Below are 20654 nucleotides of genomic sequence, written 5' to 3'. Positions count from 1 at the left end.
GAGGACTATAGCTATTCTCATTATGGGTTCTATTGAAGATCTCTGTCCTGCATTTGCCATTGTCTCATCTTGATCTAATTGTGTCTCTATGGAGGGTGACTTGAGACTTTGTTTTCCAATTTGACTTACATCAGCTGATTCAACTGGCAATATCTGGATCTTTGGACTTCCTATTTCTTCCTGATTTTTTGCAACCTCCTTCTGCTTAACTTTTGGCTTTGGTGGCATTCTCTGCTCAATAGCTATCGTGGTTGCCCTTTGCTCTGTTTGATCTGCACTTCTTATTGCCTGATTTGCTTTAAGCTCTTTTGAAGTTCTGTTTGATGGAGATGAATCATCTTCAATACGATCTTCCATTTGAATTGTGCTTGAGGACTTTGTGCTGTCATCCGCGGGTGACCAGTCTTGGTTTTCATTCTTTGACCAACAACAGTCAAGGGGGTTCAAGACTTCATGGGACATTGTGGATATTACAGACGTTTCATTTACATGTACGCTATAATTGCAAAACCCATGTATAGCTTGATTACACACTTTGAATGGACTGATGAGTGTGAAGAATCCTTCATGAAGCTTAAGCAAGCTCTCACTTCAGCTCCAATGTTGAAAGCACTAGATTGGAATAAGATATTCCACATACATGTAGATGCTTCCAATTTTTCCATTGGGTGTATACTAGCTCCACCAGGAGATGGAATAATTGATTTTCCTATTTCTTATGCTAGCTGACAGTTGAACATGGCGGAAAAGAATTATACCACCATAGAAAGGGAAGGATTAGGAATGATCTATGTAGTAAAAAAGTATAGACATTACCTATTAGCAAACAAATTTGTGTTCTTTGTGGACCACCAAGCTTTATTGTACTTGGTCAACAAGCCATGCAACATAGGAAGAATAGTGAGATGGTTCATCATTCAACACTCTTTTAGATAAAATGGGAAAATACCACATCTTTGGGACTGATTTCAATGCCTAAGGATTCCTATTTCCCATTTGATTTGGGAAAATTTCAATTATTTTGGGACTTGTCTTGAGGACTTGTGTTACATTAGACAAAGAGATAGATTCTCAAGAAAATGGTGGTGTTGAGAAACACCTTTTTTTTTCGTGTTGGTGTTAATTGATACTTTATAAAACATACATAGACACGAATAGCAAGAAAAACAATATATGAAAATGAAATGCTAGTCAATTTCTCCTATTAAGCTAGCTTGTGCTTTCTCCACAACATTGGATGGGATTTTAATTGCTTCTGCAAGTCTTCCACCCCTTGGCGTCCATGACCACACAATTGAATCAACACACTCCCAACGCTTTGGGTCAGCAAGATTGCAGCCCCAATTCTTTTTCTAACAATCCTCATATTGTTCTTGGATTATGGGATTTTTTTTCCGATGTTTTGATGCCCAATATTGAATGAAAACTTTCTTGTAGTTGGGAGATGAGCTGTCTACATCAACATCTGACTCTGCAACTCCTAGCCATATCGGATATTCTGGATCTGCGGGTCTCACAAGAACAAAATCCCCTTTCCTTACATCAATTTGAGGCCTAAAAGCTTCCTGTGGCCTTGTACTTTGAGGACCAACATAGTGATCATTCAATTCTTCATATCCTTGAAACTCATCTGTGTCTTCCTCTATCTGTTGCATTCTTTGACTCCCTGTCGTCTTTGGCCAAAATGATGTATATTCACCAAGTTGTTTATTGGTTGGTTGTTCAAGCTCACTAATTATTTTTTGCCAATAAATAATAACTGGCTCCATGTATTTTGTAGAATCGTGCTCCTTTCCCTTTAGTAGAGTCCATCTTTTCCAAAATTCAAGATATGTCTTAATCCCTTGAATAACAAGCGGACTATCCCTCACATAGTCTGCTATAGGAACCACATCTGGACAACCTACTGGCAATTTTGGTTTCCCTTGATCATCTTTTTTCCACAACTCAATTCCTGACTCCCTCGGCATCTAATCAGGTGATTTGGGGTGAATTTTGTATTGCATTATTGGGATTTCACCTTGCATAAAGAAACGAAATTGAAGTGGCTTAGAGTGTCCAACAAGAGCATCTTGTCCATCACAAATGTACCCTTTAACAAAGGATTTAAAGTCAGGAACTTGCGTCATCAAAAATGGTGCTGGAGCTGAACTTTCACATTTTTGAAAATGTTCCATCAAATGTGGAAAAGTGTAGGTCATTCCTGTTCGTAATCTCTCTGAGAACCTGCTAAACATTGCATCTATGTCCTCATGTGTATGACCCACCATTAAGAATCCCAAATGCACGGTTTTGAAAACACCTTTTGCTACTAGCAAGGATAAGTATGCAAATAAATATCGATTCTTATTCTCTCCTGCACAATTATCTAGCTGTAGCAAAAGATTCTCATGCAATTTTTGAAACACGAGAGTGGACATGGTATCCACAACACATTGAGAGGAGGCTGATTGCAAGTTAGAAATCTCTCCATCACATCCTTCAATAGCCAACGGTGGTGTTACTGCTGCTGATGCATTTCTCTCACGCTCTTTCATCATTCTATTTTGGTGGTCTAAAGTTGTCCTTGAATTCAATGCATTGAACAATGTTACATTGCTGCGTGGCATACCATCATGACATAAATCTCCTAGCCCATGGTTTTCAGTTCTTTCCAAATTCTGTAAGCATAATGCAAGGGAACCAATTGTAGCATTCGGATCTGAAGGCCATAGACCATTCAACGAGAAATGACCATACATCCCATGCCCATGCCCATGTGTTATCATACCTATTAATGATACTTGCAACTGATATGCATTCGCATAGTCTTTTGAGTTCACTCGCAATATAGGTATTGCTGTCTTTTTTTGGTCCATTTTATCATGTATAATGCATAAGTACTTATCCTTTTGCATTTGCGAGAACTTACACCAGGTGTAGTATACATTTCTACAGCTTTGTTGTTGCATCATGTGAATTTTACGTTCATCCTTCAAACGTGAAATCAGCTCATCATCCTTTGTTGACTCTAGTTGAGACTGTATCCGACTACACACAACACATTTTGAGAACTCGCTTGTTTTTGACAAGGTCACATTAGCAAACTCTGTATTCCAAACCCTATTGAATGTAGTTCTAGACATTGGCTTAAGACACATACTCTTGAGTGTTTTATTGACATCATGTAAGATGTCTATTTGCTTGTACGTGTTTGGTATTGCAAGCAAGGTTTCTCTGGTACCATCTTCCATAGTTCTACTCTTATGTGGCATTTTCTCTGAGTTATCATCTACAAAAGAGCGCATCAATGCCCTTCCCATTTCTGTATGGTCTCTTCCTTTTCTTATGACACCATCATTACCATGCACTGAGCGTCGAACCCCATTTTCAAACTGTTCAGGGTAACAATAAAATGAAGTTTTTGGAATGCCATGAATTTCGTACCAAGCTCTAGTAAAAACCTCATTGCCATTAAAAGAAAATACATAGCAAGTCTTTGCAGTTGCCTTGTTCTCACGCCAGGCAGTCAACATTGTATCATACACATAGTTGGTTCTATTTTGCAAACTTTGTCCCCAAAATTCATTGCGCATAGCCATGACCTTATCTCTATTGGCATATTGACAACACCTCATAGAGCAACAATCTATGGTTGAAACAAGTTGGACAGATGATAGAGATGCTTGATTGGATCTCTTAGAAGGTTTCATAAACATTTTTGGCTTCCTATTCATAAAGCAATATTTTTGTTTTTTTGAAATAGGCTCTACCAAACGAGCTGATTCAATGCATGTATCTTGTAATGCGTCACTAGCATGTAAATCCTCATATTGTAACAACGCTTTTCCATCCATAGTTGTCACTCTCTTGATAGGCCAATAAACTAGATTGATGCTGCATACATCAGATTGTGCAGAAATAGTAGCCTCACAAGCATAGGATGTTTCAATACCAATACCGATGTTATCTTCACCTAGCACACCAAAGTTCACGGAATCAAATGGACACACATACATGACAACCCCTTCGGCTACTACATGTGTTTTGCTTTCATCCCAAAGTTGAACCCTCTTATCCTTCCAAACCTCCCTATAGCTCATTCCTTTGTGAGTCTCAGACATAGAAACCCCTTCGTAGTGTATCTCATCCATATGTTGTAGCAACCCAGTACTCCATTTCACAATACTGTGAAAAGCATCTCCCACTGTCAATGCATCCATTGTTGGAAATGGAATAAGTGCTTTCTTTTGAAAACACAAATCAGCTGACACCGATACATTTCCTTCACCAATAAGCATTCCTTAGCAATATGCATTTGGGTTTGTCTCACAGACACTCCCAAGGGCAACCTTTTGTGTGGCTACAAACATGCATACTCTATCACCTTGATTAAAATCCATACGTGCAAGAAGGTTTCAATAAATATTTGTTAAGAAAACCATCACAAAATCATTTTATTGTGAGTATATATGTAGGTGTTTCATTATGATTATATACACAGAGGGCACTATATGTGGTTGTTTCATGATGGGTATACAAAATCCTATGGACTTAGGGCCATATGATGCTATATGTAGGTGGTTCATATTGAGTATGTATAAATCATATGGCGTTTAGTCCATATGATGTTTTATGCAGGTGTTTTTTGTTGAGTAAATATACATCCTGTGGCCTTAGGGCCATAGGGCCATAGGGCACTATTTGTAGTTGTCTCATGATGGGTATTTAACATCCTGTGGCCTTAGGGCCATAGGATGCTATACGTAGGTGTTTCGTGATGCAACTATACACATCCTATGGACTGAGGGCCATAGGGCACTATATGTAGTTATCTCACGATGGGTATATAACATTCTATGGCCTTATGGCCAATATAGAGCTATATGTAGGTGTTTTGCGATGCAACTGTACACATCCTATGGCCTAAGGGCCATAGGACACTATATGTAGTTGTCTCATGATGGGTATATAACATCCTGTGGCCTTAGGGCCATAGGATGCTATATGTAGGTGTTTCGCGATGCAACTGTACACATCCTATGGCCTGAGGGCCATAGGGCACTATTTGTAGTTGTCTCACGATGGGTATTTAACATCCTGTGGCATTAGAGCCATAGGATGCTATATGTAGGTGTTTCGTGATGCAACTATACACATCCTATGGATTGAGGGCCATAGGGAACTATATGTAGTTATCTCACGATGGGTATATAACATTCTATGGCCTTGTGGCCAATATAGAGCTATATGTAGGTGTTTTGCGATGCAACTGTACACATCCTATGGCCTAAGGGCCATAGGACACTATATGTCGTTGTCTCGTGATGGGTATATAACATCCTGTGGCCTTAGGGCCATAGGATGCTATATGTAGGTGTTTCGCGATGCAACTGTACACATCCTATGGCCTGAGGGCCATAGGGCACTATTTGTAGTTGTCTCACAATGGGTATTTAACATCCTGTGGCATTAGAGCCATAGGATGCTATATGTAGGTGTTTCGTGATGCAACTATACACATCCTATGGACTGAGGTCCATAGGGAACTATATGTAGTTATCTCACGATGGGTATATAGCATTCTATGGCCTTAGGGCCAATATAGAGCTATATGTAAGTGTTTTGCGATGGAACTGTACACATCCTATGGCCTAAGGGCCATAGGAAACTATACATAGTTGTCTCATGATGGGTATATAATATCCTGTGGCCTTGGGGCCATTGGATGATATATGTAGGTGTTTCGCAATGCATACATACACATCCTATGGTCTAAGGGGCATAGGGCACTATATGTAGTTGTCTCGTGATGGGTCTATAACATTCTATGGCCTTAGGTGTTTTGTGTTGACTATATATAAATCATATGGACTTTAGTCTATATGATGTTTTATCAAGGCGTTTTGTATTGAGGGCGATAGGGCGCTATATGTAGTTGTCTCATGATGGGTATATAGCATCATGTGGCCTTAGGGACACAATGAGTTTGTATACATCCTTTGGACTTAGGTCCATGGGATGCTATATGTAGGTGTATTGATATGATTATATCTATACATCCTATGGCCTTAGGTCCATAGGGCCCTATTTGTAGGTGTTTCATGATGACTATATAAACATCCTACGGACAAAAGGCCATAGGATGCTATAGTTGATGTTTCTAGCTAAATATATATAGATCTTATGGATTTATGACCACAAGTTCCATAGCCTAGCGAGTGATTCTATATATACATCCTATGGCCTTAGGTCCATAGGGCCCTATATGTAGGTGTTTCATGATGACTATATGAGCATCCTACGGACAAAAGGCCATAGGATTCTATAGTTGATGTTTCTAGATAAATATATATAGATCTTATGGATTTATGACCACAAGGTCTCCTCAATTCGTGTTTTGTGGTGAGCTATATATGCATCCTATGGACTTTGGGCCATAGGGTGCTATATATAGTGATTTCAGAAAGCTAGAGCCTGCCATGACATAGGGGGGTACGTATGAGCCGCACGATATGCCACATGGCGCATCCACATTCATTGATAATATGCCACAACCATTGATTATATCTAGAAACCGTGTCTCAAGTAGTCCCGTGGATGTACATCCATATGACATGTTTACATCTTTGAAGGGACATAAAAAACAATGGTGTGCACGTATCGCATGATCAAATGTGTGATCAAATTGCACCTTTACAAGCCTCTTCGCAAATGCGCACCAGCACCTTTGCAACCCATTCTAGTATATGACCTCCTCGTTTAAATACTATTTGTATAAATCTATACATGTATGTTGCATGTATACTTACACTTTCAAAACACGTGCAATTAGTGCGCAATTGCATGTGGCGAAAGAAGCCTTTTTTTTTTTTGCTTACCCCAAATTTTTCTAAAATATGTTTTCAAGTCTCCCGATCAATACTGCACGAAAAAATATCGGACTTTTTTCGAGGGAAAATTCTCTAATTTTGAATGTTTTTTAGTGTATTTTTCAGTATGTGATTTTGGTCCCGGGACGGAGATTTCGACCATGGGTGTCGTTCCACTCGTAGCGAGACGACACGGGCATTGACAAAGTGTCACGTAATTTTTTATTTTTTATTTTTTGCTATGACTCCTTTGGTATGACTCTCCTCTTAAGAAAACGATTATAAACTCTTCAAAATTCAAAATAAAAGAGAGCGGGAAGTTTATGTTTAAAACTTGAAAGTCAAATTTTGAATTTTGAAATTTTAACCTAATCTCTATCTCTCTCTTTCTTTCTCTCTCTCTCTCTCTTTCTTTCTCTCTCTCTCTCTCTCTCTCTCTCTCTCTCTCTCTCTCTCTCTCTCTCTCTCTCTCTCTCTCTCTCTCTCTCTCTCTCTCTCTCTTTTTTTCAAAATTTTCAAAACCCTAGTCTTCTCTCTCGAGCACAGCTCTGCGCGCTCCTTGCTTCTCTCCTAAACGCCCTCCGTGTGTGCTCCTTGCTCCTCTCCTAAACGCCCTCTGTGCGCCCTCCCTACGCCTCTCCCAAACGCCTCTTTTGCACCCCTCTGTCGCCCTTGCTGCGCCTGTGGTGCCGCCCTCTCACGACATCGAATAACCGCCCTGTGGTGCCGCCCGTGGCCACCCTGTGGTGCCGCCCTCTCACGACATCGAATAGCCGCCCGTTGCCGCCCTGTGGTGCCGCCTCTTTCGCGTTCTCTCTCCCTCTCTACGCAATGCCTCACAGGTAAGCTCAATCTTTTAAAATAAATTTATTTACCACTCTCTATAAAAAATAGTAAAACTGTAAAACTGTAAAACTATAAAACTGTAAAACATTAAAATTGTAAAACAATAAAATTGTAAAATAGTAAAACTATAAAACATTAAAACAGTAAAATAGTTAAACAGAAAAACAGAAAAGAACTAACCTTTCTGTTGGTGTGAGATAGGTCCTAGAAAGAGGAGATGTGGTAGGGGGTGCGTGAATGACGATGCCACCGATAGATATTGAAGCCCTTTATGAATGGGGAGAGATGAGAAGAGGGAGATAAATAGTTGTTTGGAGTGAGAGAGAAAGAAGAGTAAGAGAGACAAACAGAGGAGAGGAAGCTGAGAGAGAGGGAGGACTGATAATAAGGCCAAATTAACAATTTAAATCCGACAGAGAGAGAGAGAGAGAGGCCCTGGGGCCGTAGGTTGTCAACGTAGAGCATAAAGGGGTTTAGGGTAGCATAGATCACACCTGGGCTCTACGCCATAGGGTGTCAATGTAGAGCATTTAGGTTTTTTTAAATTATTGCCATGGAGCATGGCACCTTGTTGTCGTAAAACAATAGAAGAAAAACCTAGAGAAATGGTGGTTTCTTATTAGCAAATGGCACAACTGCCATTAGATGCCCAGATATAGACCATGGAGAGTTTTCCTTAGTATTCAACAAACCCTATGGCCATAAAGAGAGCATCCTATGGCCATAGGTTGCCAAAAAACCCTCATAGTGGTTTCTAGCATACAGGGTTCCATATAGAGCATAGATCCGTTCTTACTAGCATAGAGCGGACCCTATGGACTTTAGGCAAAAGGGTGCCAATATAGAGCATGGAGAGACTCTTACTAGAATAGAGGAGACCCTATGGCCTTCAAGCCACATGGTGCCAATATAGAGAAAATAGTGTTTTTTATTGACAAATATAGCTCCCTATGGCATACATGGGACCCTATGGCCTGAAGGCCATAGGTTCCTAATATAGAGCATAGAGCATAGAGGGTTTTTTTTTAAAGAATGAGGGCACCTTCTGTCCTTGAGGCCATAGGATCTTACTAGCATAGAGGGGACCCTACGGCCTTCAGCCCTTGTTGGCATAGAGAGAACCCTATGGCCCTGGGTCACTAAAATAAAACTACACATAGAATCTTTAGAAGGGCAGACAGGGTGTGGCTACAAAGGACACCCTATGGCCATAAGGCCATAGGGTCTCACATCAAAATAGAGGGAATCATATGGCCCCAGGGCACAATATGGCCATAAGGCCATAGGGTGTCACTTCATACTAGAGGCCATAGGGTTTCACCTCATACTAAAGAGTAACATATGGCCCTAAGTCACCCTATGACCATAAGGCCATAGGGTGGTCTCACATCGTACTATAGGGTGACCAATGTCCCATCTGGCCATAGAGTGCCAATGTACAATCTCAAGGGTCATAGGGTTCCCTATGTTCCTATTGAAGATCCTATGGCCCTAGGGCCATAGGATCACATGGTGCTCTATGTCCAAAAGGAACAATAGGGCCACATGATCTCTAAAAGGAACAATATGGTTTCCTAGGGCCAAAGTTGCCCTATGTCCCATCTGGAGATCTTGTGGCCCGAGGGTCATAGGGTGGCAATGTGCAATCTCAAGGGCCATAGTGTTCCCTATGTTCCTTTTGGAGATCTTATGGCCCTAGGGCCCTAGGGGCATGGGGCTGCCATGTTGCCCGTTAATGTGCACCATGGGGTGCCCTATGTTCCTTTTGAAAACCCTATGGCCCAAGGTCCATAGGGTTGCGATGTACAATTTCAAGATCCATAGGCTTCCCTATGGTCCATTTAGAGATTCTATGGCACTAGGGCCATATGATCCCCAAAAGGAACATATGGCCCTAGGGCCATATGATCAAAGGATGCCCTATATCTCATCTTAATTCCTTGTGTCCATAGGGTGCCAATGTACAATCTCAAGGGCCATAGGATTCCATAAGTTCCATTTGGAGATCCTATGGCCCTAGGGCCATAGGATCACAAGGTGTCCTATCTCCCATCTGGAGACCTTTGTGGCCTAAGTTCCATAGGGTCAAAGGGTTCCCTATGTTCCATCTAGAGACCTTGTGGCCCAAGGGTGATAGGGTAGGAATGTACAATCTCAAGGGCCATAGGGTTCCCTATATTCCTTTTGGAGATCCTATGGCATTAGATCCATAGGATCTCCAAAAGGAACATAAGGAACCTAGGGCCATAGGATCAAAGGGTGCTATATGTCCCATCTTCAGAACTTGTGGCCCAAGGGCCATAGGGTAGGATTGTACAATCTCAAGGGCCATAGGGTTCTCTATGTTCCTTCTGAAGATCCTATGGCTCTAGGGCCATAAGATCTCCAAAAGGAACATATGGCCCTACTTCCATAGGATCACAGGGTTTAGGGTGTCCCATCTACAGATCTTGTGGCCCGAGGGCCATAGGGTAGGAATATACAATTCCAAGGTCCATAGGGTTTTGTATGTTTCTTTTAGAGATCCTATGGCCCTAGGGCCATAACATCTCCAAAAGGAACATAAGGAACCTAGAGCCATAGGATCAAAGGGTGCTCCATGTTCCATATGGAGACCTTGTGGCCTAAGGGCCATAGGGTGGGAATGTACAATCTCAAGGGCCATAGGATTCCCTCTGTTCCTTTTGGAGATCCTACGGCACTAGGGCCATAGGATCTCCAAAAGAAACATAAGGAACCTAGGGCCATAGGATCAAAGGGTGCCATATGTCCCATCTACAGACCTTGTGGCCCAAGGGCCATAGGGTAGGAATGGACAATCTTAAGGGCCATAGGGTTCCATATGTTTCTTTTGAAGAGCCTATGGCCCTAGGCTCATAGGATCTCCAAAAGGAACATATGGCCCTAGGCCATAGGATCACAGGGTGCCTTGTGTCCCATCTAGAGAGCTTATGGCCCAAGGGCCATAGCGTGGCACTGTACAATCTCAAAGGCCATAGAATTCTCTATGTTCCTTATGGGGATCGTATGGCACTAAGGCCATAGGATCTCCAAAAGGAACATAAGGAACCTAGGGCCATAGGATCAAAGAATGCCCTATGTCCCATCTACAGACCTTGTGGCCCAAGGTCCATAGGGTGGTAATGTACAATCTCAAGGGCCATATGGTTCCCTATGTTCCTTTTGGAGATCCAATGGCCCTAGGGCCATAGGATCACCAAAATGAACATAAGTAACCTAATGCTCTAGGATCAAAGAATGCCCTATGTCCAATCTAGAGACCTTGTGGCCCAAGGGCCATAGGGTGGGAATGTACAATCTCAAGGGCCATATGGTTCCCTATGTTCCTTTTGGAGATCCAATGGCCCTAGGGCCATAGGATCTCCAAAACAAACATAAGAAATCTATGTCCATAGGATCAAAGGGTGCCTTATGTCCCATCTAGAGACCTTGTGGCCCAAGGGCCATAGGGAGCTAAGGTAAAATCTCAAGGGCCATATTGGTCCCTATGTTCCTTTTGGAGATCTTATGGCCATAGGGCCATAGGATCACAAGGTGCCTTGTGTCCCATCTAGAGAGCTTATGGCCCAAGTGCCATAGGGTGACATTGTACAATCTCAACCGCCATATGGTTCTCTATGTTTCTTATGGGGATCCTATAGCCCTAGGGCGATAGGATCTCCAAAAGGAACATAAGGAACCTAGGTCCATAGGATCAAAGAATGCCCTATGTCCCATCTATAGACCTTGTAGCCTAAGGGCCATAGGATGGGAATGTACAATCTCAAGGGACATATGGTTCCCTATGTTCCTTTTGGAGATCCAATGGCCCTAGGCCCATAGGATCTCCAAAACAAACATAAGGAACCTATGGCCAGAGGATCAAAGGGTGCCTTATGTCCCATCTAGAGACCTTGTGGCCCAAGGGCCATAGGGGGGAAAGGTACAATCTCAAGGGAGATATTGTTCTCTATGTTCCTTTTCGAGATCTTATGGCCCTAGGGCCATAGGATCACAGGGTCGCTTGTGTCCCATCTAAAGAGATTATGGGCCAAGGGCCATAAGGTGACACTGTACAATCTCAAGGGCCATATGGATCTCTATGTTCCTTATGGGGATCCTATGGCCCTAGGGCCATAGGATCTCCAAAAGAACCTAGGTCCATAGGATCAAAGAATACCCTATGTCCCACCTACAGACCTTGTGTCCCAAGGACCATAGGGTGGGAATGTACAATCTCAAGGGCCATATGGTTCCCTATGTTCCTTTTGGCGATCCAATGGCCCTAGGTTCCCAAGGGCCATAGGGTGGGAATGTACAATCCCAAGGGCCATAGGGTGGGAATGTACAATCTCAAGGGCCTCTATGTGCCTTATGGGGATCCTATGGCCCTAGGGCCATAGGATGTCCAAAAGGAACATAAGGAACCTAGGTCCATAGGATGAAAGAATTCCCTATGTCCCATCGACAGACCTTGTGGCCCAAAGGCCATAGGGTGAGAATGTACAATCTCAAGGGACATATGGTTCCCTATGTTCCTTTTGGAGATCCAATGGCCCTAGGACCATAGGATCTCCAAAACAAACATAAGGAACCTATGGCCATATTGTTCCATTTGTTCCTTTTCCAGATCTTATGGCCCTAGGGCCATAGGATCACAGGGTGCCTTGTTCCTTATGGGGATCCTATGGCCCTAGGTTCCCAAGGGCCATAGGGTGAGAATGTACAATCTCAAGGGCCTCTATGTTCCTTATGGGGATCCTATGGCCCTAGGGCCATAGGATCTCCAAAAGGAACATAAGGAACCTAGGTGCATAGGATGAAAGAATGCCCTATGTCCCATCTACAGACCTTGTGGCCCAAGGGCCATAGGGTGGGAATGTACAATCTCAAAGGTCATATGGTTCCCTATGTTCCTTTTGGAGATCCAATGGCCCTAGGGCCATAGGATCTCCAAAGCAAACATAAGGAACCTATGGCCAGAGGATCAAAGGCTGCATTATGTCGCACCTAGACACCTTGTGGTCCAAGGGACATAGGGGGGAAAGGTACAAGCTCAAGGGTCATATTCTTCCCTATGTTTGTTTTTGAGATCTTATTGCCCTAGGGCCATAGGATCACAGGGTGCCTTGTGTCCCATCTAGAGAGCTTATGGCCCAAGGGCCATAGGGTGGCACTGTACAATCTCAAAGGACATAGGGTTCTCTATGTTCCTTATGGGGATCCTATGGAACTAGGGCCATAGGATCTTCAAAAGGAACATAAGAAACTTAGGGCCATAAGATCAAAGAATGCCCTATGTCGCATTTAGAGACCTTGTGGCCCAAGGGCCATAGGGTGGGAATGTACAATCTTAAAGGCCAAATGGTTCCCTATGTTCCTTTTGGAGATCCAATGGCCCTAGGGCCATCGGATCTCCGAAACAAACATAAGGAACCTATGGCCATAGGATCAAAGGGTGCCTTATGTCCCATCTAGAGACCTTGTGGCCCAAGGGCCATAGGGGGTAAAGGTAAAATCTCAAGGTCCATATTGTTCCCTATGTTGCTTTTCGAGATCTTATGGCCCTAGGGCCATAGGATCACAGGGTTCCTTGTGTTTTATCTAGAGAGCTTATGGCCCAAGGGCCATCGGGTGACACTATACAATCTTGAGGGCCATATGGTTCTCTATGTTCCTTATGGGGATCCTATGGCCCTAGGGCCATAGGATCTCCAAAAGGAACATAAGGAACCTAGGTCCATAGGATCAAAGAATGCCCTATGTCCCATGTACAAACCTTGTGGCCTAAGGGACATATGGTTCCCTATGTTCCTTTTGGAGATCCAATGGCCCTAGGGCTATAGGATCTCCAAAACAAACATAAGGAACCTATGGCCATAGGATCAAAGGGTGCCTTATGTCCCATCTAGAGACCTTGTGGCCCAAGGGCCATAGGGGGGAAAGGTAAAATCTCAAGGGCCATATTGTTCCCTATGTTCCTTTTCGAGATCTTATGGCCCTAGGGCCATAGGATCATAGGGTTCCTTGTGTCTCATCTAGAGAGCTTATGGCCCAAGGGCCATAGGGTGACACTATACAATCTTAAATGCCATACGGTTCTCTATGTTCCTTATGGGGATCCTATGGCCCTAGGGCCATAGGATCTCAAAAAGGAACATAAGGAACCTAGGTCCATAGGATCAAAGAATGCCCTATTTCCCATGTACAAACCTTGTGGCCCAAGGGCCATAGGGTGGAAATGTACAATCTCAAGGGACATATGGTTCCCTATGTTCCTTTTTGAGATCCAATGGCCCTAGGCCCATAGGATCTCCAAAACAAACATAAGGAACCTATGGCCAGAGAATCAAAGGGTGCCTTATGTCCCATCTAGAGACCTTGTGGCCCAAGGTCCATAGGGGGGAAGGGTACAATCTCAAGGGCCATATTGTTCCCTATGTTCCTTTTCGAGATCTTATGGCCCTCACGCCATAGGATCACAGGGTGCCTTGTGTCCCATCTAGAGAGCTTATGGCCTAGGGGCCATAGGGTGGCACTGTACAATCTCAAAGGACATAGGGTTTTCTATGTTCATTATGGGGATCCTAAGGAACCAGGGCAATAGGATATCCAAAAGGAACATAAGGAATCTAGGGCCATAGGATCAAAGAATGCCCTATGTCCCATCTACAGACCTTGTGGCCCAAGGGCCATAGGGTGGGAATTTACAATCTCAAGGGCCATATGGTTCCCTATGTTCCTTTTGGAGATCCAATGGACCTAGTGCCATAGGATCATAGGGTGCCCTATGTCCCATCTAGAGATCTTATGGGCTAAGGGCCATAGGGTGGCAATGTACAATCTCAAAGGCCATAGGGTTCCTTGTGTTCCTTATGGGTGCCCTATGTCCCATCTTGAGACCTTGTGGCCCAAGACCATAGGTTAGGAATAACAATATCAAGGGCCATATGTTTCCCTATGTTCCTTATGAAGATCCTATGGCCCTACTGCCATAGGATCACAGGGTGCCCTATGTCCCATCTAGAGATCTATAGGGCCATAGAGTTCCCTATGTTCCGTTTGGAGATCCTATGGCCCTAGGGCCGTAAGGGCTGCCATGTTTCCCATTAATGTGCACCATGGGGTTCCCTATGTTTGTTATGGCCACCCTTGGGCCCTAGGATGCCCTCAAGTATGATGTGAGACCCTATGGACTTAGGGTCACAGGGTGCCCTATGTTCCTTTTGAAGACCCTGTGGCCCAAGGGCCATAGGGTGCCAATGTACAATCTCAAGGTCCATAGGGTTCCATAAGCTCCTTTTGGAGATCCTAGGGCCATAGGATCACAAGGTGTCATATGTTCCATCTGGAGACCTTGTGGCCTAAGAGCCATAGGGTGGCAATGTACAATGTTCAGAGATCAAGCATGGCTAGATAATGTGAGGTAGTTTTCTATTTGACTAGTAGCATTCAATATAGAGACTCTACTTGGGCACCTAGGCCAGCCATGTAGCACTAGAGCCATTTATAACAAAGTAATGTTATGCTGTTAAGTTTACATAAACTTGGCTCAATCATATTCAAATTGAACATAAATACAAATAATGTTATATTGTTATGTTTTCAGAGATATGGCTCAATCCTCTTCAAAGAAAAGAATGCCAAAGTCAGTTGATGCAACAGGCTCCACTCCAAGCCCATGGTATCTAGATTTTCACTTACCAAGTGGTAAATCTGATGAGAGAGTCCACTTGTTCTTTAGAGATAAAGAACAATCTCCCTTCAAAGATTGTGGAATTGTTAAGGAGATAAATAAAGATTGCTCAGATCTTGACATGTCCCCATGTCTTGGTGTGAAAGTACAAAACAGTGATTGTTACTTGCTAGAGCCCATGGCCTTTGCTTGGGAGTTGCTGAAAGATAGCAGTGATGGAGAGACAATGATAAAGGCAGGGTGGATAGAAATCAAAGAAGATACTCCCAGCAAGAATCTCATGGACATGTTTATTGAAGGCTTCAAGAAATTTATTCAGTATTTAGCCAGCTTGAAGGCACAAAATAGTAAGAAGCGAAAAAATGAAGGTACAAGTCAAGTTAATCAGAAGAAGACTTTAAAGGAGAGTGAGACGCCCTCAATCAGAAATAGCACCGAAAATGTGGAGCAAGAAAGTCTTTCACTTGTACCTCTAGAGGCTCCACATAGGGATGAAGCTAGCTTAACTGAACCTCCTTTAATAACTCCTTCAATAGCAGTAATTGCAGATTCAGCCTCAGTGAAGGTGCTAGCCTCAATTGTTCAGTCGGAAGAAAAAGATCTTGATAAGGATGTTAAGAAGACTTTCAAGAGTGGGCTAGATGGGTACATTGGAATAGAGCACTACTTCAAGTTTGGGGTGCAGTTTACACAACTCATCTCTGTTGACCAATGCAATCTTGCACCTGATCACTTCAAATGTAGGCCATTGTCAGGTGTGTATGTAAAGTTCCTTTTGAGACAATTTGCAAAGCATTCTAGACCAATCTCCAATGCAGCTGACCTTATGCCATATGATCCCATAAAAAAGGAGCCTCTAAAGGCTAATGAAGTACATGCAGACAAGCTGGCAACATACCACTACTGGATTCTTTCTGGTCAACACTCCATAATAGCAGCTAGAGCATTTTTGCGCAACAAGAGCATAAAGTATGCTTCAAGGATAGAGTTCTACAAATACAGAACTGCAAGGATTGTTGTAGATGCCCCTAAAGAGATTGCAGTGCTAATCTCCAAAATGGAGAACATAGAGACACAGACAACAATGAAAACCCAACCTTATGTGGAGGTCTTGAAGCATGGACGTGGACAGTGGCTAGCATATTCTTGTACAAAAAAACCAAAGGCAGGTGTTCCCCATGGTCATGAGAGTTGAAAAGATTGGGATGTAAGTTCTGTTTCTTGTTTCTAATTTTCTTAATCTGCAGTTGTAGATAAAACCTTATTACTTTTTGTTTCTTGTAGGCCTTTGTGATTGTGGCAAAAATCACATTTAACCATAGCTCATTTGCAAATAGAGAAGCCCACATGGTCATGTATCCAGAAGACATCTATGAGGAGTGGATAAACATCCTAGAGAACCATCAAGCCTCATTTGCACGTGGACGCCAACCAAGTATAACTACTTTTAGATGCTTACGAGTCTTAGAAGATAACGATGTTAAGCTATCACAACAGGAGCTCAAAGAAGAAAAGATTTGCTTGGTGAAGCAACCACATCAACCGGACATGATCGACCTCTCTGCACGTGCAACAAACATAAAACAAACGAAGGTGTTTTTGGCTGAGATGTTCAAGTTATTCAAAGAGCTTGATCCAGTAGAAGCCATTACTTCATGGGAGGAATGTAGATCTCATTATAACATTACAGATGAGATCTACAAATCTCTCTTTATCAGTTGCACCCAATGGCTACATCTTAGGCTTCAAAAAACAAAGGAGACCCCAGCAATTCCAAAAGTTACCAAGGGATATGTGCAATGGATCATTGCACAAAAGAATGGTTCATCTAGATTACAATTCAGCTTGGCATGGACCATAAAGTGCATGGGGAAGAATCTAGAAGGCATTGAGTTTCGCCAAGGTGAGAATAATTCTACAATGCGTGTTGGTGTATGTATCATAGACACAACACACAAGGGCACTATATCTAGTGGTTGGAGTGCTGCTCAATTTGGAAAGGTTATTGATGGAGTTTGTAGGATAGCACATCAACCATCAGAATTTGTTATTGTTGGTCTAGTCAAGTACCAACATGCTGCTTCTCTTGAGAAGGCAATCTCTGAAAAAGAAAAATGGTATGAGTTGTATGCTTTGCCTCTTGGCTCTTTAATAGCATCAGGGACCGTCCAACCCACTGCTCTTCGTGAAGTAATTTTTGGAGTTTGGTCTTTCTTTAGTCAAGAAGAGCAATTCACCAATCAGTCTAGTCTCAAGGAGTCTCTCTTTCAACCAATGTCTACTCTAGGCATTGACGACAATGAAGAGTTTGATGCTATGACTACCGCCAAAGCTTTTTTTGTTCGGCGCGCCATCAAGTGTATTTGTCTCAAAGAGGATGATAAGGTAGTGGACATATTTTCACTTGGTTACGGGACCAAAGAGGCACTTCTACAACAACGAAAGGTGATCTCAGTTGCTTGTACCAATGAGCAAATGACTGAGCTAGAAGCTCTTTGCCATTCTACAATAGATGAAGATGATGAGCTTAAAAGGTGGGCAGGTTTGGTCTCTACTCCACAAAATGATAATGGCAAGGACTCAGAGAATGAAGAAATCGATGAGCCATTAGATGATGAGGTTGATGCCATTCTAGAGCTTCTACAGGAAACAGGTTAAGCTAGCCAAAATTTCAATTCTTTCATGATCTTTAGAACATTGGTATTTGGTTTGGTGTTTTTCTTTGACTTTGTAATCTTGAACGTTGATTTTGAAATGTTAAACATTGGTCTGATTTTATTTCACAAAACAATTGTGTATGCTTATGATTTAGAGTATTTTCTAATGAGATGATTTGAATTGAAGTGTGCAAATATTTCATGAAAAAATGGTGCCAAAGAGCAAAGAGCACCTTTTAACCATGTGCCCATAAGATATGGATGCTTGGTAATTAAATTATCTTCAAAATAGATGAATCAAATATAACCACAAAATATGAAGATGTGAAAGTTTTCTAAATCTTTCTATCAAAGTTTTGAGTAGCATGTGAGTTTGATGTGCCAAATGTTTAGTTTTCATATTTAAAGATTTCTTTTTATTTTGTAACTTGAGTTTATTTTTTATGTTAAGGACAATGTACATTGTCATAAGGCCAAAAGTTGATTTATAAACAAAAGAAAAGTTTCACTTTATGGTATCAACACCCTATGACCGTAAGCCATAGGCTGGATCAAATATATTTACACTTGAACAGATGATGGAGCAATATTTTGTAATGTTCTATCATTATGTACTTTGTGATAAATCTTATGTTTTCAAATAGATTTACACTTGAAAAGATCATGGAACAAGGGTTTGTATTGTTTTGGCATTATGTACTAATGGATCCATACTAGAACCCTACGGCCTTAGGGCCATAGGGCTCCTTTTTAATGTAAGGATGCAAAAGGATGAGATTATGACCATGGGGCCAAAAAATACAAGTAGAGAGCCATTATGTCATCTTTGTATGCAGCACACACAGATCTTGTATCTAGTACGCAGCACAACTAGACCACCTTATGGCCTTAGGGACATAGGGTTCCTTATTGACGTATAAGGGCAAAATTGATGAGCATATTGTTCTTAGATGCAAAATAGAGCACTTACAATTTAGGTTTATAAGCCCTTGATAAAATTGTATCAATTTAGGTTTATGGAAATTGTATGTAGCATTTATAGAATTTAGAGAAACCCATGAATCTAAAGTTTAGGGTCATAGGGTAGTGTGACCATTGGGTGCAAAGTATATGGTTCCCATGACACCCTATGGCCTCAATACCATAGGGTTATGACTCTATGAAACAATAAAATATCCGAAATAGGAGTGTCAAATATTTTATGTTATAGCTTAACTAAGAGGCTTAGACTTTTTCCAAAGTTGTCAAAAAAGAGATCCAAAGTGTCTTGCTAGTGACCTTAAGGGTAATAAATGTAGACCACACTTTTTAAGTAGCTTGTAGAAAAACAAAAAACAAATTATGGCCTTAGGATCATAGGGATCATACACCACAAAAAGTAAGGTGAAAATCCCTGGCTCTTGTTTGTAGTACATAAAGCAATATGACCACCCTATGGCCTTAAGGTCCATAGGGTTTCTTGTAATCATAAACAGCACCCTATGGCCATAGGGCCATAGGGATCCTTGTTAACATTAAGATCAAATATGGCCCTATGGTGCTAGTACATAGGCAAAAAGGAGACAAGTCTATGGTCTTTAGCTTCAAAATAGCACCTTATGGTCATAGAATTTCTACATAACACCTAAGCAACCTTATGTACACCTAATGGCCTAAGATCCATTAAGTGTACTTTGTAGGCAGTACATAATGCTCTTGTAGGCCACTTTGGTGACCTTAGGCTATTAATACAAATATGCAATATAATGATCCTATGGTTCAATGTCTCAAAATAGAACACCTTTTGGACATGAGGTACATGTATGTAGTACATAGTACTTTTGTAGGGCCATAGAGATCTTCACTAACAAAGAGAGAACCGTATGGCCCTAGGACCTAAGGGTGGCTTTTTAGAGGTGAGTCAATAGTTTTTGGTATAAATTTGAGCACCGTATGGTCATAAATTTGATCACCGTATTGCTTAGAGTTTTTTTGGATCGTTAAAAAAGGGATCCAAAGTGTATTGCTGGTGAGCTTTTGATTATAAGGTGATAATTGTGGACCACACTTTGTAAGTAGCTTGTAGAAGAACATATAGAAAATTATGGCATCATGATCACAGGGTCATACACCACAAAAACCAAGTGGAAATCCCTAAGCTCTTGTTTGCAGTACATAAAGCAACATGACCACCCTATGGCCGTGGGGCCATAGGATTCCTTGTAGAAAAATTATGTCCTCATGATCACAGGGGTCATACACCACAAAAACCAAGTGTAAATCCCTAAGCTCTTGTTTGTAATACATAAAGCAACATGACCACCCTATGGCCTTGGGGCAATAGGGTTCCTTGTAGACAAATTATGGCCTCATGATCACAGGGGTCATACACCACAAAAACCAAGTGGAAATCCCTAAGGTCTTGTTTGCAATACATAAAGCAACATGACCACCCTATGGCCTTGGGGCCATAGGGTTCCTTGTAGACATAAATAGCACCATATGGCCTTAGAACCATAAGGCTCATTTTCAACATGAAGATCATCCATGGACCTATGATGTTTGTACAAAGAAGCTATACATAGTACATAGGCTACCTTATTTACACCTAATGGCTTAAGAGCC

This window comes from Adiantum capillus-veneris, chromosome 22 (genome assembly GCF_014529385.1).
Source record: "Adiantum capillus-veneris isolate H3 chromosome 22, ASM1452938v2, whole genome shotgun sequence".
Classification (NCBI taxonomy): Eukaryota; Viridiplantae; Streptophyta; class Polypodiopsida; order Polypodiales; family Pteridaceae; genus Adiantum; species Adiantum capillus-veneris.
The sequence above is the reverse complement of the archived record's forward strand: the minus strand, read 5'-3'. Positions refer to the sequence as shown.